Genomic DNA, 25,266 nt, shown 5'->3' on the forward strand with positions numbered 1-25,266 from the left:
TATTTTGTCCAGTTAATATTACAAGAAAAGCACAACCTAGTTCATCAAACATATGCCTTATCGCTAAACATCCTAAGGCTTTGTTTTTAATGTACAATAAATAGTGTTAAAACAGTGGTACCTTTCCACCAATGATAGATCAAATACTCTGGATCTCTGATAAATGATCTTTTAGGCTCACAACCCCTTCCCCCTTCACATCATGTAGTTTTACAAAGATAAATCAGAAAGGTTTAAAAAACTATATACTGTTACCTTTTCCATTTCATGATTGTCTACAAGCAACAACCGAGAAAGCGTATGTGTTTTAATTCAGGAGGAAGAATAATGCTGAGTCCAACTCTTAACCCCTTACAATTCACATAAAACATGAAAATTCAGAGCCAACTTTACAGACAACTTAGAGCTAATTTTGATTTATTTGAATATAGTTGACGTGATATTTTTGATTCAATGTAAAATGAGCAACGGTTAATAATCAGACGCATATCCTGCTCTGCAAGGAGGATGATAACATGATGAGAAACAAAAGCATTATTTTTTTCTTCTTCATTTATTTATAACATATTTCTCATTTAAAAATTTCTGTTCTCGGGCTTCTCTGTTAGCTCAGTGGTTAAGAATCCGCCTGCCAATGCAGGGGACACAGGTTTGAACCCTGTTCCGGGAAGATCCCATATGCCGTGGAGCAACTAAGCCCGTGCACCACAACTACTGCGCCTGCGCTCTAGAGCCTGCGAGCCACAACTACTGAAGCCTGCGTGGCTAGAGCCTGCGCTCGGCAACGAAGAATAGCCCCCGCTCACCACAACTAGAGGAAGCCTGTGCGCAGCAATGAAGACCAAAGGCAGCCAAAAAAAAAAAAGAATTTCCATTCTCCCAGCATTTCTACTTCTAGCAGTAAATCCTAAGGAAAAAATCAGAGATGTGCAAAAAGATTTATGTACAGGGTGTTCCAAGGGTAATTTTTAATACTGAAAAATAAGAAGTACCTTGAAGATTCAACATTATGGGGCTGATTAAGAATTAGTTAAATAATTATATTCAAGTGGTATAAAATTGTGCAGCTATAAAAATGATGCTATAGAACCAGTGCTGTCCAACAGAAATAGAGTGTGAATGATATATGTAACTTTAAATTTACCCGTAGGTGCACTGAAAAAAAGTTTTAAAAAAGTGAAATTAATTTTATTACTATATCTTATTTAACCCAATATTTCAACAGGTAATCAATATAAAAATTAATAATGAGGCATGTTCCCTTTTTTCTTACTTCCTCTGGAATTTGATGTGTTTTTTTTGTAGTTACAGCACATCCTAATTCTAACTAGACACAATTCTAGTGCTCAATACCCCATGCTGCTGTGGTGACAGTACTGAACAGTGCAGTTACAGACAATATTTAGATCTAGAAGGTAGTTAATAATGTATGAAAATTTTAAAACAGATTATATGACATATCTATAGTATGATTCTAATCGTATGTTTTAAAAATTTATGAACAGGAGAAAAAAGCATAGGAGGGTATATGCTGAAATGCTCACAGTATTATTCTAGGAAGCAGGATTATAGTTATTTTCTTGTTTTCTTTTTTCTCTTCTGTATCTTCTAAATGTTTGAAAATAAACCTGTATTATTTTGAATTTAAGAAACGATTCTGTTAACATGCTCCAATCAGCACTGATTAGATTTGTGATGACCTTAGCCATTCAACTCTTTCTAAGAATTTGATCCCTGAAAAGTAACTGTATTTATTTTGTATTTCATACAAGTGAATACAAATTTCATTGTCCTTAGAGAATAATTCACCACTATGTACAAGATTTATATTTTGAGCATAAGCCCTACTAACATTTGCCCCCTAAATGTAGTGTGTGTGCTTACAGTATAAGAACTGCAAGAGAATTATTTCATTGCCTGTTAAATAACCATTTTAAGTCTAAACAAAAATCATAAATAGGGCTTCCCTGGTGGCACAGTGGTTGAGAGTCCGCCTGCCGATGCAGGGGACACGAGTTCGTGCCCCGGTTCGGGAAGATCCCACGTGCCGCGGAGCGGCTGGGCCCGTGAGCCGTGGCCGCTGAGCTTGCGCGTCCGGAGCCTGTGCTCCGCAACGGGAGAGGCCACAGCGGCGAGAGGCCCGCGGACTGAAAAACAAAAACTCATAAATAGCCATTATTTATAAAGTTTCCATTCAAGGTACTCGGGAAATTGTATAATAAATAGGCAATGTGACCCACACGTCCTCGTACCGCCAAACCACACACACAAAAGAGAGAAAATATATACAATTGTCAAAGATGCTAAATACAGACAAAATCCACTTTGAAAAAGTGAGACTAAACTAAAATGACTGTTGCATGCTCGGCGTCCACCTTCAAGCAGCAGAAGCCTACTCTGCTGACCCTCTTCATCACTGCAGCCCACCCCCCCCCAAACCCCACACCAAAGGCTCTTAAGGCAAACCAGCCTATACTTCCTCTTCAACCATCTCTTCTCAATATTCCCCATCATGAGCTCTGCACTGTCTAGCTCTCTGGCAGTCCTCATTTTATCCTCAACAAAATTCCTGTGACCCTTAAGGACGTCCAGAAAACGTCTGACATTATTTTACTGATAAATATTTACTGAGCTCCTACTTACTGCATTAAAGTGGGGCTTATTGATCAGCTACGAGAAAGACACAAAAACATAAAAATACAAAAATAACTTTATTTTTTAAACTTTTTTGCGGTACGTGGGCCTCTCACTGTTGTGGCCTCTCCCGCTGCAGAGCACAGACTCTGGACGTGCAGGCTCAGCGGCCATGGCTCACGGGCCCAGCCGCTCCGCGGCACGTGGGATCTTCCCGGACCGGGGCAAGAACCCGTGTCCCCTGCATGGGCAGGCGGACTCTCAACCACTGCGCCACCAGGGAAGCCCCAAAAATAACTTTAAATGGTGGTAAGGAAAATAAGGGAAAAGAAGAGAGTGCTATGGAAGAAGATAATAGACTGGGGCTTGGGGCAGGAGCAGGGTGGTGGCCAGGAAAGCCGTCTCCAATGACAAAGGACAAACCCACTGATGCTGAGGCCTGACGGATGGAGAGGGAAAAAGCGGGAGGAAGTGCCTTCCTGAAGATGTGCGTGTCCCAGCCCCGGGTGGATGGGAGCCCAGGTGAATTCAGGAATCCAGGCTTGGCCGGGTTAGGGTTAGGCAGTGCAGGAAGGCTGGAGCCACTGCAGCCCGTGGGAGTCTAGCGGAGGGGCCAGTGTATAAGCATGGTCATTACTCGTATTAACAACGACAGCAATAGGTAAAATAGAAGCGTTTTTGACAAGCCAGGCACACGCTAAGAGCTTTACACACAGTCATGGGCTAATTCCTCACAGCAGCCCTTTGAGATGGGGAAGATGAAGAACCTGTGAGGTTAGAACCTTGTCTGAGGTCACAGGACCTTGCAGAGGGCAGGGCAGGGGTCTGCTGACACAGCATCCTCTCGGATGACCTGCCTCTCCTTCCAAGTTTTGCACCCGGATCCGTTGTCACCAGAGTTATGGGCAAAGGCAGAGTTTTGGGAAAGAGGATACTGGAAAAAAACAAAGAAACTGAGATTTCTGTTCCTAGAAGGAGAAACCTACCTTATGGACAGGAAAGACCAGATTCACTCATGTCTAAACCACAGAGGAAGGACAAAGAAAAATATATGTAGCACGCTACAGTAGATACTTGCAGGTGTTGTCCTCCTGACACGTTATTTTCATTTTTTTTCCTAGTAAAAACTATTTTCTTTGGGCAGCTCTCCCTCCCCTACTCTCAGTCTACAGTGGCTTTGGTAGGGCAGACCCTACCCCTGGCTTGAGGGCTGAGCATGTGACTCTTCACACCTAGGCAACTGGAACACTTCATTCGCTTGGCCAGTTTCAGGCTCAGAGATGGTATATGACTGATGGCATATGAGCTCGATCTGGGACTTTCCCGAATGACTGAGAAAGATGTAAGGTCACAGATGCTGGTGTGCACACTGCCTCCATATTGGACGATACTGCCTGAGAATGAAGCCAGTAAGGAGAAAAACGTGCCTGGAGATGAAGAGGTAAGAGTCCTTATGAATCCCTGAGCACAGGATTCAAACAAACTAGAAGCAAGGTTTACTCCTAGACTCTCCAGCTGAGTATACCAACAAGCTCTCTTTCTCTGAGAAGCCATTGTGAGTTGGATTTTTCAACCAAAAAAGACCTAGTGTGGATTAGAGTCAGAGCAGACTGGAGAGAAATGAGGGCCAGAGTAAGGCCAGTGTTAGCCAAAATGGCAGAAAAGTGGCCATTATATGACCACTGAGAAAGCAGACACTTAGATGCAGGTTGCAGGAAACCTGCTCCTCCTCCTTGGCGTCAGGCGGCCAACCGAGTGGAAAAGCACAACTGTGAGATGCAGGTGCAAACAGCCAGCAGTCAAGAAAGAGTTCCCGGCTGCCTGAGGTGTGCCAGACTCCGCGCTGGGCGCAGAAATATGTTGATGAACAAGACACGGTCCCTTTGCCCCTTGGAGCTCATAGCTACTCCAGAGGGGAAAGGAAGGAAGCACAGGTGAGCATGCCTACATCGTAATTGACCTACAAACTGAACACAGTGCAGTAAAAACAGCACCTGATTAAAAAGAAAGTCTTGGTTCTCTGGTCTAGACATAAACATTGTCTACTGAACTCTATAATGAAAGGCTCGAAAGTACAGAGGCCAAAAGACAGGGAGACCTGGAAGATGAGAGACCAGCCCTGGTAGCAGCAGCAGCTATGGGCAGAAAGGCTTAGTTAGAACCAGAACTGCAGGAATCTAAGTGAACTCTGGTCTGTTTCCAGAAATAAAGTTGCTAAAGAAAGAGATCAATCTAGGAACTGAGCGCAGAACGTCAGGGGGGACACCACAAAGAGCCAAGGTGAAAAATGCCTCCAGCTGCTACAAAAGGACATGAACCCTGCAAGACTTTTCTGGCCTTTACCACCATAGCTCTCAGTAGCTCATCTCTCCTCCTGACCAATTACTGTATTTCCCTGAGCAATTCTACATCCGGCTCCCTCCTCAGTGAGGCGGGACATGAACTGCTCTGCCAAAAGCAGGATCCAGGGTCCCAGAACTTACCAAGAGCACCTGGCTTCTGGGTTCCTACATTCCTTTGTGTCCAGCCTTCAAACGGGGCCTCTTCCCAACTTGCTGTGCAGATGTGTAGGTTTTTCACCCTACTTGCTATGAAGACTCATTAAGTTTCATGCCCAAATCACAGATTTAATTCATATTTAGTGGAAGTGAATGCTCTTAAATTAACTGTTTGGAAAAACTACATGTAGTCCACCTAAAGAGTTATTTTCGTTCTTCTCCAGTCTTATATTTACAAGATCTCAACATAAAGATCCCATTTGGGTGTTGCTAAATTAAAATGCCTCACTCAACACAAATACGCCTCCTGAAGTATCTGTTTTGTGTTAACTGGGACCTGAGGGGAGACTATTCTTTTTTTTTTTTTTTTTTCCGGTATGCGGGCCTCTCACTGTTGTGGCCTCTCCCATTGCGGAGCACAGGCTCCGGACGCGCAGGCTCAGCGGCCATGGCTTACGGGCCCAGTCGCTCCGCGGCATGTGGGATCTTCCCGGACCGGGGCACGAACCCGTGTCGCCTGCATCGGCAGGCGGATTCTCAACCACTGCGCCACCAGGGAAGCCCGAGACTATTCTTGAATAAATGCACCAAGGAACAAAAACCAAAACCCAGTAATAATAGACCAAGTCAAACAGACTTAAATACCAACTCTGATGATTTGAGCAGTCATTTAACCATCACATTGATTCACTTATGCAACAAATTTACAGTGAGTGTTTACTGTGTATCAGACAGTGATCTAGGCTTTAGGGATAAAGCAGGAACAAGACATTTTCTGAATATTTTGTATGTACTGAGTACCAAACTATGCTCTCCTCCTTCGTGGAGATAAATCCATCTTTCCTTCCTACTTTATTGACTCTGCCCAGGATATACTCTTAAAAATGGCATGTCCATGTCAAGACTCAGTTGTTCAAAGAAGCGTTCTTTCAACAAAAGCAGTCTTGTAACAGTAATAAAAAATAAAAAAAAATAAAAAAAGGTCTTCCCTGGTGGCGCAGTGGTTTAGAGTCCGCCTGCCGATGCAGGGGACACGGGTTCGTGCCCCGGTCTGGGAAGATCCCACATGCCGCGGAGCAGCTGGGCCCGTGAGCCATGGCCACTGAGCCTGCGCGTCCGGAGCCTGTGCTCTGCAATGGGAGAGGCCACAACAGTGAGAGGACTGCGTATCGCAAAAAAAAAAAAAAAAAACCACCAACAACAAAAAAAACAAACACAAAAAACCTTTAAGATCATCTAATTCAACCCATCATCTACAGATGACAAACCCGAGGCAAAGTAAGTTAAGGGTACTTCCCCAAGGTGGTCCATATCATTAGTGCTGAAACAAGTATTAAATCTCTTGGTTTTTCATCCAGTGCTTTCTTCTCCTGCACCATCCAATATGGTAGCCACTAGCCCCATGTGGCTATTTAAGTTTAAATTTAGAATTAAAAATTCAGTTCCTCAGCTGCACTACCTCCATTTCAAGCGCTCAACAGCCATATAAGCTAGTGGCTCTTGTATCGGGCAGCAAAGAAAAGAGACTATTTCCATCATTGCAGAAAGTTCATTGGACAGTGCTGTAGGGTCTAAAACACACTGCTTGCGTTATTCCAGCTCAGCACTTCTCGAACTTTAACAGGCAGAGTCCTCAATCTGTGGGGATCATGTACAAATGCTGATGCTGATACAGTATAGGTCAGGATGGGGCCTGACATTATACAGTCCCCATAAGCTTCCGTCCACAGAACTGCCCTGGGTCTGAGGACCACACTTGGGAGTACGGAGTGTCAGGGTTCTGGTTCAATACTGCAGTTAATACTGCAAGAGTTAGTGTCCTAACAGTTTAGTGTGTATGATGTTTTTGTCTGCCCCATGAGATTTTAAGCTGCTTAAGATAGACCACTACATCTTATACTTCCCATCCCTCATCATGACTGCACAGCATAGGGATAGACCAGGAGTAAGTTTTCCTATCTATAAGTGCATTATATTTGGTGCAAGTTACTGCAGTGCTACACATAAACAGTTTCTTTCCTTTTTTTTTTTTTTTTTTTTGGCCACACCGCACGTCTTGTGGGATCTTAGTTCCCTGACCAGGGACTGAACCCAGACCCTCAACAGTGAGAGCACGGAGTCCTCCTAGCCACTGGACCGCCAGGAAATTCCCTCTTTTTCTTTTTAAAAGACACCAGGTCTTTGATCTAACCATTCATTGCCTTTGATTTCCCAAAAGTAAGACACTGGTAGCTGTACTATGTCAACTTCAAGAAAACATATAGGAATTAATTGTATTTAATGGCTTTAAAATGAATTGTGAATTTTACTAAAGCATACATATTTAAAATAATTTTTAAATAGTTGAGAAAAAATATATAAGGTATATTTGATAGCTGAATGGATGCTAAATAGTCTCCTGAAAGTACAACTGAATATCCAAGTTCTCTCTAAAATTAGAAAATGATTAAAATATTTACAAAAATAATACAATCAGAAATTTTATCTGTGTCTTTAAATTACTGTGGCCTTATTTCCTAGCCTGGAAACACAGAGCACCCTTTCTTAATGGGACAGCTGACAGCTGTCTTGGTATGAGCAGGCACTTCTATAATTCTTATCATAGTTTTCCATCAGCAATTTCCATTTTCCTAGAAATTTCAGTGATTACTATATGTAGTCAGTTATTAATTAAGAACTTTGCATTAAGTTTAAGAATTCAATCACTTTTGTATCTAAAAGTCACATATTTCTGCATTAAGCTTTTAAAGAAATGAGTCCTTTGTGCCTTTCTAAATGTATTCCTTATAAAGCAACAAGAAAAAAAAAGTTTTATTAATGCACAAGACTGAAAGAAATGTCAAGTATGCTAGAGTTCTGGTTTTGATTTTGGACTTCAGAGAAAGTAAAAGAAGCAGTGGAACAGAAGAGCCCTTTAATTACAATCCAATGTCCCAGAGAAGACTATCTGATATCTCTTCCAGTTGGCATTTGAGCCAGTGTAAGAAAATCAACTGCAATGAGTACAACACAAAATCATCCCACCTCATCAAGATAATCAGGAATTACACTGTGAGTATGTCATGAACCTCCCTGGTTTTGTTTAAGACCTTGGACACATTAAAAGATGGAAATGTTTCAAGAGTTAAATCAATAAATTTATTTATGCTACACAACCTAAGCCAATAAAAGTTTGTGCTAAGATTCCTCAAACTCCCACTTCATTTTGGGGAGGGTAACTAAATGAGCATTTTTCCCCCTACGAGGAGAGAAGACTGCTCTCTGGCAGGAAGATGGCAGCAGTATGACGGTTGACAGTTTGAATCTGGAGTTACTGGCTGCATACAAATTCTCCACTCAACCTCCTCATCATGTCAGCCTTAGGAAAACTAGCTATCTCTTTAAGACTCAGTTTCTTCATCTGTAAAATGGGAATGAGAATAGATTTGCTGGGAGCATTTAATGCAATACTGATCATATGGCACTTGACACAGTAAATAAGCATGTAGCACACAGTAAGCTTTAAATGAACCTTAATTATTTCTACTAGATCTGAAAGGGATAATATCATAGCTCAGTGGCCATGAAATATTTTCCTTCACTTTCATCAAGCTCCTTTAAGACCTCTTACTTTGTGTTTGTATCTAGAAATCTTCCCTTAGAATATAAAAAAATATCTATTTATGAGAGAAATAAAAGATGTATTGGGGAATTTGTTTTTTCAAAACAAGTATGTTATCTGCTCACCTGGAAATGCTCTATAGCCCCTATTCAGAGAGAAAATGATTCAAAGACACTGAAGTACAATCTCAATAAATATAGTATCAATATCCAGATTGAGTAAGTGACATTAGATACACTCCTCTAGAAGAAAACTTTCAGTCATGGCGTTGCTGAAGTTGAGGTCCAAGTAGCTCAGAACAAAGGAGAAGTAGACAAATACATAATTTATATTGCATAGGGGAAAAATTTGACTTAGTTCACACAGAGGACTGTTTTTGTCCTTCAGTATCTAGTCTGGTTGTTGCCTACACAAGAATCATGTCAACTCCTCTCTTTTCTTATTGAGCGCAGAACTGACTGAGAAAGAACAAGAACCGTTCTCCTCATCAGGGACAAGAGACAGTGGTCCCAGTAACAATCGCTTGGGCTGGCCAAGCTCCCATCATCAGCCAAAGAAAGGGCTTGTGTATCAATCAGCACAGTCAGGTGAGAAGGGGTCTGATGAGCACCCTCCCTGCATCAGGGTGACCTTTCTCTGAAGGGAGGGCGGTGGACGCATTCCCATCTAAGATGTTTATGACAGTGCTAGGCAGTAACAGAATCCAGGCCCCCTCTAGTCATAGGGTGCGGGGCAGGGGGGCGCCTGGAGCAAGGAAGAGAAACAGGCTTGACACTGCACATGTGCATAGCACTGTCCCATCTACAAGGTCATGACAGAACTCACTTGACCATGGTCCTCCTGAGGTTGCTACAGCTATTTTACCTTGTCAAGAAATGAAGGTCTGAGGGGAAGATGGCAGGCCCAGGAAAACCAGCAACGCGGCAGAGGTAGGAACTCCATCCATGTCATTCTGTGGGCAGAGGGCGAGAAAAGGACTGGGGGGAGGGAAGCTCTGAGAACTCAGCTGTGGCAGCCCTAGATTTCACCAAGGTGAGGTTCTTGTGGCCTTTGGTTTTATTTTCTACACTGTCAAAGCAAGTAGGGTTATAAAACTAGGGTTTTTATATAATTTTTCATAATACCATCAAATATTTAATCTCTATTCAAAGTTTTCAATTTCTTTTTTTTTTTTTTTTTTTTTTTTGGCTGTGCCACTTGGCTTGCGGGATCTTAGTTCCCAGACCAGGGGTTGAACCTGGGCCCTCAGCAGTCACAGTGCAGGGTCCTAACCACTGGACCACCAGGGAATTCCCTAAAATGGTTTAATAGCAGCTTTTTCCTCACCGAACCAGGATCCGAACAAAGTGGCACGCTGCGTTTGGTCACTAGGTCTCTTTAGACCTTTTAGACTAGAATAGTGTCCCCATCATTTCTTTAAATCACACTGGCTTTCTGAAGCATCACAACTGTTGTCTTCTAGAAGGGCCACATTCTGGATTTGGTTGCTTCCTTATATCATCTTTTAACATATCCTGCTAGCCCCTCTATTTCCTGTAACCTGTGTCAGGTTTGATTGCATTCTTGGAAAGAAGATTTCACTGGTGGTGGTATGTTTGTTTCACATTGCTCATCTTGCTTCCTACTGTTTCACATCAAGAAACATATAAGATTGCCCCACTGTTACTGAATTTCAGAGTGATCACTCTGATTAGTTGGTGAGCACCATATTTCTCCATTTTAAAAGTGGGTTTTGTTTTACTTTGTTTTGTTTTTGTCAATCGTTAGTATACATAATTTTTTTGGTACTATGTAGATATGCCATGCTTCAACAATTTCTCAATTTCTGTAGCTACTTTTTATGTTATGTTTGTAAATCTATCATGTTTTACCAATTAAAATCCTCCTGCAACATTCATTATTTGGGTTGGGAATCTGGTGAGCCCTACTCCCCCCTCCCAGTGTTACATTCATGGACCCAACCGCAGGTTCAGGCCTTTTCCTCCACCTGCCAAGTAAAGATGGTGGGCCTTACCTTTTGCAGGACAGGGGAGTTCCATCAGGATATGGACAGAATTCAATCTCTACCCCAAACTCTAAGAACAATGCTAACCATCTGGTAAAATTAGTTATGCTTTTGAAAATGTCTATTTGATCAAAGATTTATATACACACACAGACACTTTCTAAAAGCAAAACAGCGCTAAAAGGCTCACAACAGAAACAGTAGTCATTTGGCCACTCTTGGCCAACAGAGCCAACCACTTTTAACTCTTGTAGTTACTTCTTCCACTACTTACTTCCATATTTCTAAATAATATGTAGAACTATTATACTTAATTTAAAAATTTTAGTCATTATCTCTGACTTCCTCTTACAGTAGATGAGGATTAGCTGCTTTTCCTACTACTGGCTTTGGAGGAAAAGTGAACGTGAACTCCTAAGGTGACCACACTGAATTCTGACAACAACTGGCACATGTTTAGTGGGTCTTCAAAATCCTGTTGAATGTCACTGGATGAATGACATGGGTATCCAACTGCATAAAGCCAAGATGCATTCTGCAGTTCCTCACAGCAAGTATGCACTGAGCAGAATGTAGGAGGAATACCTAATCTCCCCAAATCACATACATTAAGTTGGTTATTTGTATTTTGTTTTAGTACGTTCTTAGAAAACATTAAAATTCAACACATGAAAATATTTTTAAAAGAGCAATGTCATGAAACTAATTTAAAGGACTCAGTAAAAACATCTCTGCAGCCCAAGGACTATTTTTCAAGTAAATTCTTAATTGGCAGTAGAGAAAGAAATCTCGACTTTCTTACTTTAGATGTGAGAAAGTAATCTTTTCTAAACAATGATGAGCAAACATGCTTGAAAATATATGGGAGACCTTCCCTGGAGTCATGCAGGCTCAGAATTCAGCCCTTTGCCTCAAAGAATTTCAAAGTTTGATGCTAAGCCAAAAAAAAAAACAGTATAAGTCATGAATACTCTGAAAAGACTCCCACCTCATTAATATGTCTCAAAACACATTGCTTAAGGGTAAAGTTAATTAAATCACAGTACACATAAATTTGAAATGGACAGATAATCAATCACAGACAAAATTATGTTATACAAAGATAAAACAGGTGTAGTAGACATTAATAAAAGTTAAATGAAAACAGATTCATACAATGGAAGGAATTTTTCACCTGACTTGCTGCTGCCTCTTTGTATTATCTAGCTTTCGGGACTATCTGAGGCAAACTGATGAAAGAATTAAATATTCTTCTCTACTTGGAACCCTTTAAAGTGGCAAATCTTGGGCTTCCCTGGTGGCGCAGCGGTTGAGAATCCGCCTGCCGATGCAGGGGACACGGGTTCGTGCCCTGGTCCGGGAAGATCCCACATGCCGCAGAGCAACTAAGCCCGTGAGCCATGGCCGCTGCGCCTGAGCGTCCGGAGCCTGTGCTCCGCTGCGGGAGAGGCCACAACAGTGAGAGGCCCACGTACCGCCAAAAATAAAATAAAATAAAGTGGCAAATCTTCCATTTAGTACTTGAGAATTTCTCAAGCTGACTTCAACCAGCATCAAATTTTCTAACGAGGCACTGTAACTCTTAAATTTACTGGCTGAATTATGTAGCTTTGTAAATTTCCCAAGAACTCTATCTCTGTGTTTCAGTTGTTGTGTGTCTTTGGGCCTTTCACTTTCACTGCATTTCAACTATTTTTCAAGAAGAGAAAAGAAAGAAAGAAATTGAAACCAGCCATTTTGATTACTTGTTAACAGTTCTGACAAAATAGACCCTGAGGTTTTGTTCTTGTTTTTTTTTTTTTTTTTTTGTAATTAGCTGCAGCCTCCAAGTATTCACGTATTATTACTAACAGGAGCAATCTGGAGCAGATTTGAAATGATTTTCTGTAGCTGGAATAATTTCTACCCCCTGTAATATTATTTCCCTTATATGTCTAGCTTTTATAACACGGGATCTCAGAATGAGGAGGCTCTTAGAATGAGCTACTTTCAAACCTCCACCTGAGGCATCTTCCTAGCAAGTGCTGATAAAAGGAAGAGGTGCACAGTGGTCAAAAGAGCAAGGGATTGGGAGCCAGATAGTTTTAACCATTTCTAACAGAGGCTAACAACAGCTACCCAGGAAGTAAGCGGGCAGTTATGTAATGTAATAGACACACAAGAGCCCAGTAGCACAATGCAACAGACAAAACCCCAGGGTGTGGAGTTGGGGCCTTGTAGACACCTGTGTGTCTCAGGATAGGTTACTTCTCTTCTCTGAGGGCCAGCTTCCCCATCTGCCAAAGGGAGAAAATAATACACCTAATTCACAATGTTATTTTTAAAAACCAAATGGGATAAAATGTGTGAGGCTCAGAAAGTATGAGCTACCGTTATTAGAACAATTCAGATTAAAAACCAGGAACTGGATAAACCTACTTTCAAGGTTCTCTGATGAACAGTATTATGTACCGAATGAAGGCAGCAATATTTATAACTGACAACTTTAATTGATGAGAGAAGAAAATCGAGGTTAAATTTCACAGTATATGTAGTAGAAAAAATATCCTCTATCTTTACCTCTCCCTAATATATTAACAGAAAAATACGTATTCGTGCTTTCTAAGCACAAGCGTAAGATAGGCGACAAAAAGGCCAATCCAGGGTCCTCCCCCAAGGACAGTCCATCTAGGAGTACACAGCAGTCACGCACACCGGAATAGCTAACTACACAAGACCGTCTAAGCTAAGTGGTGAATAAAGGGTCCAGAATAATGAGGTCCAAGGAGTAAGGGCTGGCTCCCTTTCAGGAGGCATGGTCAAAGAGGAGGGGGAATTTGAGCTGGGCCCTGAAGGTCAGTTTTCCAGAGAGGAGGTGGGGAAGAGGAAGGTCATTATTTCAGATGGAAAGAATGTGCTGGCCTATCCAACCCCCATCTACAATTTAAACTAATGATAAAGCTGCAAACCAGAGTCTCAGAAGGTCCCCGGATTTGGCGTGAGACTTCCACAGTCTATCTCATAGGATATGCATGCCTCCTCTCAACAGTGGCCTAAACCAGAAACCTGAAAGTCCCCATGGACTTCTGTCTCTTCCTTAGACTCTTTTAATGGATGGGTCACTATCTCCCCAGTCTGGTCTCACCTCCTATAATCTATATATTCTCCAGACTGCTGCCACAAAGTGTATCACTTGCAGGATAAAAATCTCAACTCCTTTTCAGCAAGGCAGACTGGCCCCAGCCCACCAGTCAGACCTGAGCTTCCAACACTCTTTCCTTGAAATTTGCATCCTGGCAACATCTAATTACCTGAGAGGTCCCGGAACCCACCCTGCTTTGGGGCCTCCCCCGCGTTGCAAACACTCTCCCCTCCCACTGTGCTGACAACTTGGAACATTTCTATTCATCCTTCTAGCCTTAGCTCAAGTCCTTTCTCTGCTGATTCTTTCCTGACACCTGCCCATGTGCTGAGATGCTCCCTGTCCATGTATATCCTAGAACTGTGACAATTTACAATGTCTGTCTTTGCACCTGCTTTGTAAGCTCCTTGAAATCAGGAACAAAAAAACTTTTTTCCTTCCAGCTCTAGCATCCTGCACACAGCGCCCAGCCAAACAAAACTTTGTTGAGCAAATGACTAACTTTAAAATGAAAAAGAGAGGTATCAATATTATTTGGTTAAAATCAACAAGTCTGAAGAAATCCACTGCAAACATTAGTCTATTCAATTGGAGGTGGGGTGGACTTGCATGGGGATATTCTCCAACAGTTTATCTTTTCTGTGAAACTGTCAAGCCAATGAAATAGACTCACGCATGTTGTACAACAGGGCAAGGAAGCAAAGGAGCAATTTGTTTAAAAGAAATGACCTCTATGGTACTACCTGAATTTACAGGATTTTGGAACTCTCTTCTACCCTGCTGGTACTCAAATTTAACTAGAATATTTTCAACCCCTTCTCTACTACCAAAACAACAAAAATACCACAAAAATTTAGAAGCAGCCAGGCAACAGAGATTTAGCACCAACTTAGCTTTGAGAACTCTCAAAATTACATTCAAAGCCCCCCTATAAAATGGGAGGTGTTATGAAATTGTCTTTGCATCCCTTGAAGAAAAGGGTGACACACAGACTCATGCTGGAAATCGCAGGACTCAACTCTAAAATCCTCAAGTTTTGAGTATTTGGCTAATTGCAATCATTTACTTTCCTTGGGAATTAATAGAAACCATCTGCTTAATGATAAAGCTGAGCTCTGCAATTATTTGAGGAAACGTGCTGTAGTCAGCATCTTACTGAGGAAGTCTGCTAGACATACGTATTTTTTTTTTAATAATTAAAGCCAATCACATTCATTAATTTAAAAATGCTGGGTTTTTAAAATTTATCAGCACCCCCCTTGTTAATATGCACCTATGCAACCTTCAATTTTAAACTTATGGTAGGTTAAATAGCTATAATTGTACAGATGGTTGTGATCACACATCAGAATGTTGAGGTGATCATGAGAAAAAAATAAAGATGAGAAATAAATGTCCACTCTGAACCACATACCTGCCTCTGGGTCTCATGCCTGTGTTTGGAGGGATATTTCCCTCTCTTAGCAAACAGGAAAATGGCTGAGTGCTCCAAACAAAATTCCTTTGAACTGGCCATCTCTCAAAGATCCTGCTACTTCTAACTGCAGTTCTGCTACCAGATGTGAGGAAAAACAGGCAGCTTTTGTTACACGGCAGCCTACAAAACGGGAAGAGCCAACGTCTCCTCTGAATGGCTGTAAATATTGATCCACCTGTAAAGAATAAGGGTGCCATCTCTGAATGGTGGCAAATAAATAAAGCAGGAGGAGAATAGAGGAAAGAGAAACACATACGTTGGGCCAAGAGCTCCAAGCCAGTTTCTTCTGTGTGTGTGTGGCCCAAGGGAGGAGGAGATGTTTATTTGGACATCTTCCCTTCCCAGAAGAAGCCAGCTGACTGTCTGCTTTTGTATGCCTCCACTGTTAGAGTCCAGTTAACTTCACAGGCAAAGACCATCCAGTTTTTAACCAATGTAACAAAGGATTTTGAATTTTTAAAACCAGTTGCTAAGAAACAGCTAATCCTCACCACTCCAGCCCACCAAAAAACCCCACTTTGGCTCTACAATGTTTAACTAGTTATTACTATGGTCCTTAACCTACAGAACAGCAGAGAGGTTAAGAAGATGGGTTTTTGCAAAGTATGACAGACACTGATTGAAATTTCCATTAGTCATTCACTACCTGTATACATTTAAGAAAGTTACTTAATGTCGTAACACCTTATTTTCTATTTCTGTAAAATGGAGAAAATAATAGTATCTACCATAGAGGGCTGTGAAAATCAAAAAAGATAATGTATGAAAAGCGCTTAGTCCAGGGCCCTGGAGCAGAGAAAATGCCCACAAATATGAGTTATCTTTGTCATTTTTATTCTTATTATCATTATGGCCAGTCTTATGGTAGAAACTAGCAGGAAAGTCTTAGGAATCATCAAGATTCCCGAGGGATCACCCCTGCCAGGGGCATCATGGCCAGAAAGAAGGCATCCTCTCTCTTCTTTTGAAAAGGAATCCAGGGAGGAAGTTGAAAGAGTTGGGCTGAGGTAGCTGTGGGTGGTACCACAAGCAGCCTTTGTATCAGAAACGTACATAAAGACTGTGTTTTAAAGTTGAGTAAACACAACAAATCTTTTGGCAAAGAGGTGTTTCACAATATGAATATTTGTATGCCACCCTCATCTTCTTTTTAAAAAAAGTTTCAAACAAATATGTCCATTGTATTATGTTATCAAAAGACATATGGGTTCTAGAGTCAGAGGGACCAGGGTGCCTTCCCCGTGCTGCCACTTACCCTAGGTGACCTGGGGCAAATCATGAATGTCTGCCTCAGTTTCCTCCTTTGAAAAGTGGTGATAATAAAAATACTCATCGGGCTTCCCTGGTGGTGCAGTGGTTGAGAGCCCGCCTGCCGATGCAGGGGACACATGCCTCAGAGCGGCTGGGCCCATGAGCCATGGCCGCTGAGCCTGTGCATCCGGAGCCTGTGCTCCACAACGGGAGAGGCCACAACGGTGAGAGGCCCGCATACAGCAAAAAACAAACAAACAAACAAACAAAAACTCATCAAGTTATGTAAGCATTAAATAAGCTGATACTACAATGGGCCTTAGAACTGAATTCATTTTGCTTATCATTGTAAAGATTAAAAGAGATAATGCATGTAAGCCTTGCATGTATTAAGTGCCCCCTACACAGTACCTATCATTCTTACTGTAAAGAAATTAGAAAATAAAATGAACGAGCCAGAAAAAAGTAAAATAACTCAATTTTTAAATGGAAACTTTTAGAATTAAATAGTATAAAAATGACCAGAATTGTGGTTGGAGAAAGACACTATTTCCAAGAAAACTATGGAAATTTATTTCCTAATAATCCTTTAAAAAGGAGTCTGGACTAAGATGTTCCAAAGGTGGGAGATGACTTCTGTATTTCCCTTTTAGACCCGTTAACAGTTCACAAATTATTCAGTGGAGGAAATATGAATGAAACCTGTAAGACAGCAAAAGTATCCCAGGAAGCAAGGCAAATGCCTACTAAAATGGGAAGCTTCCAGTTCAAAAAAGACTTTTAGCTAAACCCAAGAGAAGCAAGGGAATGCATTTATTAATGTCAACAAATCCAAGTCCTGTTCGAGGTGGAGGTTTTAAAATATGGAACTTTCCCCCTAAAACCCAGGTTCAAGTTCCCTTCATCAACTCTTTCCCTAAGGCACTGGGCAATAATGGGTATTAATATGAAAATTTCTCTAGTCTGAATCACAGGGAATGGACCTAGACCTTTTTTTTAACCAAGAGTACCATACTAGGTAGTGCAATACGGACAGTTGGAGGGGATGGCCCGCTTAAAAGTATTGCTTTGTGTGGGCAGCTTTAAAAAAACTTTTCAAACTCCTTTAGAATACACAAATTCTTTTAGATTATAAAGGAAAACAGAATAAACTTAGCCCAAATATTTTGGGGGTGTTTAAATAATATTATTTTGTTTAAATATGTGGAAAACAATAATCTTTCTGTGGGAGTATAAAATCAGTTTAGCAATGTTTCTTTGCTTTCCTTTTCTTATCCCCACCTCCAAAATTGAAAATCTTTCACAACATACGTACTGATTACTACATACATATAATTAATTTTTAAAATAAGAATGTACAAAAATAATTATTTCCAACGTTATTTTCAAGTTTCAAATAACACAAGAGTTCAGGGTTAAATTTTTTCTCATGTTTTTTTATGGTCTAACACATAATTTTGTAATGTGACACATGAGTAGTTGTAAGTTATACGAGTCTAAATATTTTAACAATAAGAAATAAAGCTTACTTATTCAAGAAGAGCTTTTAAAAATCATCCTTCTAGGATCCTTCTAGAATAACCATTATTCCTATACAGCATTTTCTTTGTATGTTACATGGTTACTCAGAATTAGCAACCTTACTCTTATTCCTAGCGCATATAAACCTTTCATTATTCTAGGGAACCCAGAAAGTTAAAAGAATTACACCTTTCAGCATTTAATCACCAAATTTGATTTTCTTTACAAATAGCCTGAAGGTAGGTCTGTAATATTATGTACCTCTTAATTCCACTTTGAAGGTAAGCAAACATTTACCACCCCACTTAGTTCCTGAATACAATGCATATTCTTTTCTGTGGTTCAGACATAAAGCCCTATTGATTAGGTTCAAGTGGCCACTTACAAGGGTGCCTTAAGCAAGTGCCTGTTGAATTCACTGAAGGAGGTTCTCTGGCCTCGACAGAGGCAAAACGCTACAGACTTCACCACCACCACCACCGTGCCCCAGCTTGAAGGTTTTGATGGCTTCCTAGGGTGGAGGATGAGGCCCCAAACTGGGAGATGCAGTCCTCTGACCTTTCCAGCTTCATCTCACATCATGCTCATCTTTGCGCTTTCTAATAACCACCAACAGTAATAACTACTACCCACACAGGACCTAAGCACTGGCTGTAAAGCAATTCATTTCATCCCTACAACACCCTACAGTGGAGGGACTATTATTACCCCCACTCTACAGAAGAGGTTAAATGACCTGCTTGAGATCTGCCAGCCAAGCAAGTGTGGCAGCCGGGATTCAAACAAGCACAGTGTGGCTCCAGGTCTGAGCTCTCCCATCTTGACACTTATACAGAGACAGGGTCTGGCACAAAGTAGGACCTCAATAAATCTTTATTAAATGACTGAACAGATGACTTCTACAATTAGTCAAGAAGTCTATACAGTCAATCCTGACCTCCCAGTTTCTACACATAACTCCATTATGAGTTTCAAAGGAGGATTTAAATGGATAATGCAGAAGTTTGCTCAGCAAATATTGCAGAGCACCTACAATGTGCCAGGCACCCAGGCTAGAAGGAGACACTGCCCTGCCATCATCAAAAAGCTGGTGGTCCAGTATAGGACACAGACCAAGAACAGGCCACTAATTGCTACCAGAGTGGTGACTGCTGGGTGCCACTCAGCCACAGTAAATAGCTCGTCTGAGCTGCAAAGAGCTAAGCCTTGGGGAGGGCTCAAGACAACAGTGAATGCTCTATAAATAAAGCCAGTTTATTCAACACATATTCATTCTGCTTTAACCTTTTGTGAGCTGGCCTGGGACAGTGCCTGGCCTGAGGAGCAACTCAATTACTGTTTGTTAAATGGATGAAGGAAGGGACAAATGAAGGATGCAAGCCAACTGTGACTGGTCACCTTGTTTGATGACCTTGGAAAATGCATTTCAGGTTCTAACCAAACTTGCAGGCTCATGCAGTTCAGGTCTCTCATTATATCAGAGCAGGAGAGTAGCCACAGTTAGCAACTCCCTGACCCCCACATATGCTACCCTTAGAAATGAGGGGCAAGTCAATAATCAAAATAGCAAATGGAACTCCAGATTTTATATCACCTATTCACACAACACCCTCTCTTCCTTTCTGCAAATGCTTTATTTTTAAAGATGCCCATGTTTACTTAAAAGATGCTTTAGGGATTGGAAGGGCTGGATCTGTCCTTATGTCACCTGTGACACATGGAATACTTGAGTTATTACAATTCTGAGCTTTCTGTGGGAGTCATTTTGTTTTTATAAAACTGGCAAATCAAAATTCTAGGTTTCATGACTGCTTTATGTAACCATGCAAAGTTTTTCTCTCTATATAAAAAAGGTTCCTCACACACATTAAAATACTTATTCTAAAATCATCACAATTTTTTCAATCAAAAACTGAACAGCTTTGACATTTTAAAATAAGAAACTGTCACTTTCAGAATTTGATTAAACTATTCTAATAGCAAGCTGGAGTCATTAACATTGGCTTTTAGAGAGATACTTTACATGCTTCGTAACTGGCATACTGTAGTGGTGACAGCCTCCAAATCAGGCTTCCAAGTAAGACAGTGTCTCTAAAGACTGGATAAAGGCATGTCACACACGAGCCACCCATTAGAAATGTGTTTCAATCTTGTCTAATCATAAAAATGCTACATCTTCATAATAAAGTAATGCTATTTTGCATAAATAAAATGTAATATTTACACTTTAGTGCACACATATTCCTGTGTTAGAAATGGAAAGATATTCTGGGAAACACTTATGCCACCTTAATTCAAAAGTAAAGTACAAAAGAGCATTTCATAATTCTTCTCTTTGTCCATTATTACCATTAAGGGTGAAAAAGGGAGGGAACAACCAATAATTTGTTAATGGTTTACGAGAGAAATGCCAGGTTAATTAAAACAAAAACAGCACAATGTTTCCTAAGATTTACTACCATTTTATTGCAGGGCAAACTTTCTTTAAAATTCCAGATGTGAAAGTGCCTTAGGAAAATTCCGATGCTGTTGTGGAAAATGCGGTGAAGGTCTCCAACAGGACGCGGCTTGTCTGGGTCCCCAGCGGCTCTCCCGGGACCAGCAGATGCCAGATGGGAGTGGGCGCTGGACCACAGGCTCACTGGACAAGCATCTCTTTTGCCTTTGGGTCACTAAGCTACAAAGAAATGCTCTGTTTTAAAAGTCTTCTTACAGAAAGTAATAAAGTGCTATTTCTTCGCTTTTACGACCCTTTTATTTTTGTGGCTGTGCCATGCGGCATGTGGGATCTTATTTTCCTGACCAGGGATCGAACCTTGGCCTCCTGCAGTGGAAGCACAGAGTCCTAACCACTGGACCACCAGGGAGGTCCCATGACCTTATATTCTTTTATTTTTTTATTTTTATTTTTTTTTTTGCGGTACGCGGGCCTCTCACTGTTGTGGCCTCTCCCGCTGCGGAGCACAGGCTCCAGACGCGCAGGCTCAGCGGCCATGGCTCACGGGCCCAGCCGCTCCGCGGCATGTGGGATCTTCCCGGACCGGGGCACGAACCCGCGTCCCCTGCATCGGCAGGCGGACTCTCAACCACTGCACCACCAGGGAAGTCCTGACCTTATATTCTCTTAAAGAACTTCTTTTTCCCATAGAGGTGCCAGAGCTGATGTATACGGTTGATATGGTATAAGCCACAGCCAAGGGAAGCTAAACTGAGAAGGCAGAAGATACTCTTGGAAGTACAAGTATATTGAATTAGTTAATTTTCTTAGGCAGTCAAAGAGCTACCAAATAGGCAGGATTTTTTTTTTAATCTGACATTTAACCAGGCGTACTGAATTGAATGATTTATTTTACACGTCTTTTTTCATTTGTGAGATGTCCTAGCTTTTACGTTGCAATGTAGAGGGTAAATATCTGTAGAAAACTGAGAAATTGGGAGCAGTAAGTAGTTTGAAAGCAAAGAAAATCAAAGGACAATGAGATCAGGCCTATGTGAAGTGCTAGACATGCACTGAAACTCCTTCAAAGAAATCACTTTTTCTTCTTTGTCACTAATATCATCTCTCATTTCAACAGCCACTCTCTTTCCTGGTGGCTTTTAGAAAATAATGTTAACCTATATAATCCATTTAGCCATCAGAGGTCTTTTATTTAGAAGAGTTATTTTGATGTCAAGATGCTTAAATGCTCCTTCCTAATTAAAATGTACCAAAATAAAACCTACTTAAGACTTTCCTTGTGAAGGGAAACATCCTGGTGTCTCTTGCCTTAGATATATAGGCTCCCGACCTGCCCTTGGCTCCAGTATTGATTTTACCTGATTTGACTGACCACAATTAAACAGGTTTTTACCACATTCTCACAGCGGGGGAAGTACAATCCAGGTGCAAAGTCTGGAGCCTGTGCTGAAGGTGTTACACGATACACAAATCATTGGCAAGCAAAACAACTGTATCCATGCCCCCTGAACACTGCGTCACAAAATTAATGTGCCAACCATCAGTTCTACATACGTTGGACAAGAAATAAATAGGAAAAAGTTCTTCAAACAAAGTGGAGATATACATTTTTAAATATCACAGATAAAATGGGAAATCATTCAACATTTAGATATTCTTAAGTCTCTGAACTCAGTATTCAAACTTATTTATACCATTTCTATTGTCTGAGACTATTTGTTGAAGAATGTGGAAATAATGCCAGAGACAGGGTGTGGGAGAGAGAGAATAAGGGATCCAATTTTCCATTAAAGGCAAGCTTTTGTTAATTCTGGACTAGGCAGTTATTTAGTTACATCTGTGCTTTGCCGTGGCTGAAGGCAGTAGCCCCAACCCTGGACAGTCACTTCACACATGGCCACTACTGTTCACAAGGAACGGTAGGCAAGAATGGATGTGCATCTGATTCTGGAAAAAATTTCCCTTAATCTTGGCAGGTTCCAAGCACCACCTTCATGCAAGAAACACATGTACCATTGGCAGTTCTGAAAACCAGTAATGATATCACTAACTTGTGTTAATAATATAAAAAATAATAGAATCCTACCCCCCAAAAGAACAAAAATGTCTTCCAGGATTTGTGATGCCTGAAATGCTATAAATCTCTGAAGACAGGTTATATCCTTCCCACTTCCCTGAGGCATTTGTCACATTGCCAGACAAGATTAGAACCAGATAAGCCTCAGACACTTTTTGAAGATGTTAGAAAGATCATGTTAGGGGAAGTGGCTTAGGGGTTATACTTTATCAAACCAACATCCTTCAAATGCCTCTTACTAATAATACACTGTTGTCTGCTACAGCAAGATGATGGACACTGAGGCAAGAAGGGAACCATATACTTAGTAATAACCTTTATTCTGTTTTCCTTTTCTGTGTGCTTGTGAGGGAAAGATCTATCAACAAGATAACACATAAGACAATAGAAAATAAGACAATAGAAAAGTCTCCGGCACCAAAGGCATTTTTCACTATGAAAGCCCTTTCTAACCACTCCCAGTCACTTCTCTGACCTTCTTTTTTCTAAACTTTCCTGTTACTCCACCCAAATTTTTCTCCTGAATAGTATTTTTTTTCCTACTCCATTCGACTCACAGCTTTGTAACACTCAGTCACAGAATGGCTTACTACTGGCATCTATCTTGGGTGAATATGTGTTTTCAAATGCGTTCTTTAAGTAGAAAGTTAACGCTATTCTGTCCAAGAACTAATGAACTAATTTGGTTTAAATTTAAAGGTCATACTTTAGAAGCCCACAGATGTTTTTCAATTGCAGGCAAATATATACATTATAAATCCTCACTAGAGATTTTATCAGGGTGTACAATGAAATGTGTCTTATTTTCCATTTTAGATGTCCGTTTTTAATGAAAATGACTCAACGCTTATGTACAGTAACTAGGAAAAGTCATCTCCAAGAATGGCCACGATATATTGCTAATTCAAAATCACTGTGGGAAATCTGTCAGTTATTGAAGTCACCTTACGGTTGCTCCCAGACAAATAGGTGAAAATGTAATGTCTCCCCCCCCCATTTTCAAATCAATCAAAAGGCAAAGATACCTTATCTCATTTATTGTATTAGAAAATTAAAATATATGTGCTAACATGCTAAGATTACAAAGGGAAAGATTAGGAGGGGGAGGGAAACCTCACTAGAGATTGTCTAAAAGAGTGAAACCCATTTTGAAGATGTAAAAGATGTTGATAACAGACTCAAAGTATATTATACACATAACAGAGCTAAAGGAAATTAAGAAAAGTTGCTAATGTATTTGAAATGTTCCTGAAATCAGCTGAAGTGAATTCTGAAATAAAGCGCCTCTGGAAGATATCTTAAAAATAAATTTAAAAAAAGAAAAAAATTAGAATTAGCAATGAAAGAAATGAGAAATGAATAAATGAATGAATCTATGGAAGAAAAGTCAAAGGTGTAAGGATTCACTAGGAAATAGATGAGAATGAACCAAAGCAAGGCAAAGACCTGCAGATAAAAATTTAAATATCAACTTCATACTGTGGTGAAGACGTGAACTCTTCTCCTTATATGAAGAGTGGCTTCAGTACCCTAAATCACAGATGGAAAAGAGAAGAAAATAAATGATGTTAACAGTGGAAGAAACTTTGCTGCTAAGACAGATGATGGAAATCACTGGCCAGAAACAGTGGATCACCAACAAAGACATAGCTTGCACTCAAATTTTAGCAGATTTAATTAAAATTTTAATATTGTGATCAGGACAATTTCACAGCTCTGGAAGATAAAGAGCTAAGTTACTGCCACAAACAGAAACTTGCCTGTGGTGAGCCAAGTTCAAGCAGGCTGAGTAAGAATACTGACTGCTTCTTTCTCAAACTACACTTACACATTGGGGTTTTTTAAAGTCATTTATATATTTTTTTTTCTTTTTTTTTTTTTTCATTTCTTTGCAAGACTTAATTACAGACAAACAAAAATCCTGATCAATTGTTTCATAATTAAATAGAATACAGTTTGGAGACCATATAATTTATCATGCAAACCAGGACATATTTTGAGTGCAATTAATAACTATGTTAAGGACAATAGACATAAACCAGGATGTACAGTCATCCTAAATACAGCACAGTTCTAAAGTGAAATAACATTAAAAATATTGGACTCACCACCCACCCTTCTCCCACTATGAAAAATGTCCCTTTCCAAAATGCTATTGCAATCCTTCTGGAGGTCATATTTTAAAATGTAGGAATAACATTTCCCAAACTTCACTGAAGAATTCAAAGAAATATCCTCAGAAGTGTTAGTTGTAAAAGGATTTAATTTAATTTTTGTCAGTTTCAGAATCATTTGGATTCCAAAGTCCTAGTGGAATGTAAACAAAAGCAAAAGGATACATTTACTGTAATGTATCCAGATGTAGAGCTTAGTGTCACTGGGTAATAAAGAACAATAATTCAATTATTGCAAAAAGGATTAACTTGCATTTAATTTGCATTAAATAAATACAAATACATTTTATCTGGGGCAAGACACTAGCACTAGCAAACTGAAAGTAAACAAAGAATCTCAAAAGGAGTTAACATTGATACCACATGTTTGAAAATATCATTCATAAGTATCTGAGTCAGTACGGTCAAGGTCAGATACAAATATTAGTATCTCAATTAGGGTTCCCAGA

At 40.4% G+C, this 25,266-nt stretch overlaps 1 protein-coding gene and 1 non-coding gene across 4 annotated transcripts in view; both read right to left on the reverse strand.

Annotated features, from left to right (window-relative positions):
* PRICKLE1 (prickle planar cell polarity protein 1) overlaps positions 1 to 25,266 on the reverse strand; it is a 109,371-nt gene that overhangs the window by 62,549 nt on the left and 21,556 nt on the right. The window lies entirely within an intron of this gene.
* Positions 9,950 to 10,022, reverse strand: TRNAH-GUG (transfer RNA histidin (anticodon GUG)). Its single transcript has one exon. It is a non-coding gene; the product is annotated as a tRNA-His (tRNA).

The sequence above is a fragment of the Kogia breviceps genome, chromosome 12, assembly GCF_026419965.1.
Source record: "Kogia breviceps isolate mKogBre1 chromosome 12, mKogBre1 haplotype 1, whole genome shotgun sequence".
NCBI classification, from domain to species: domain Eukaryota; kingdom Metazoa; phylum Chordata; class Mammalia; order Artiodactyla; family Physeteridae; genus Kogia; species Kogia breviceps.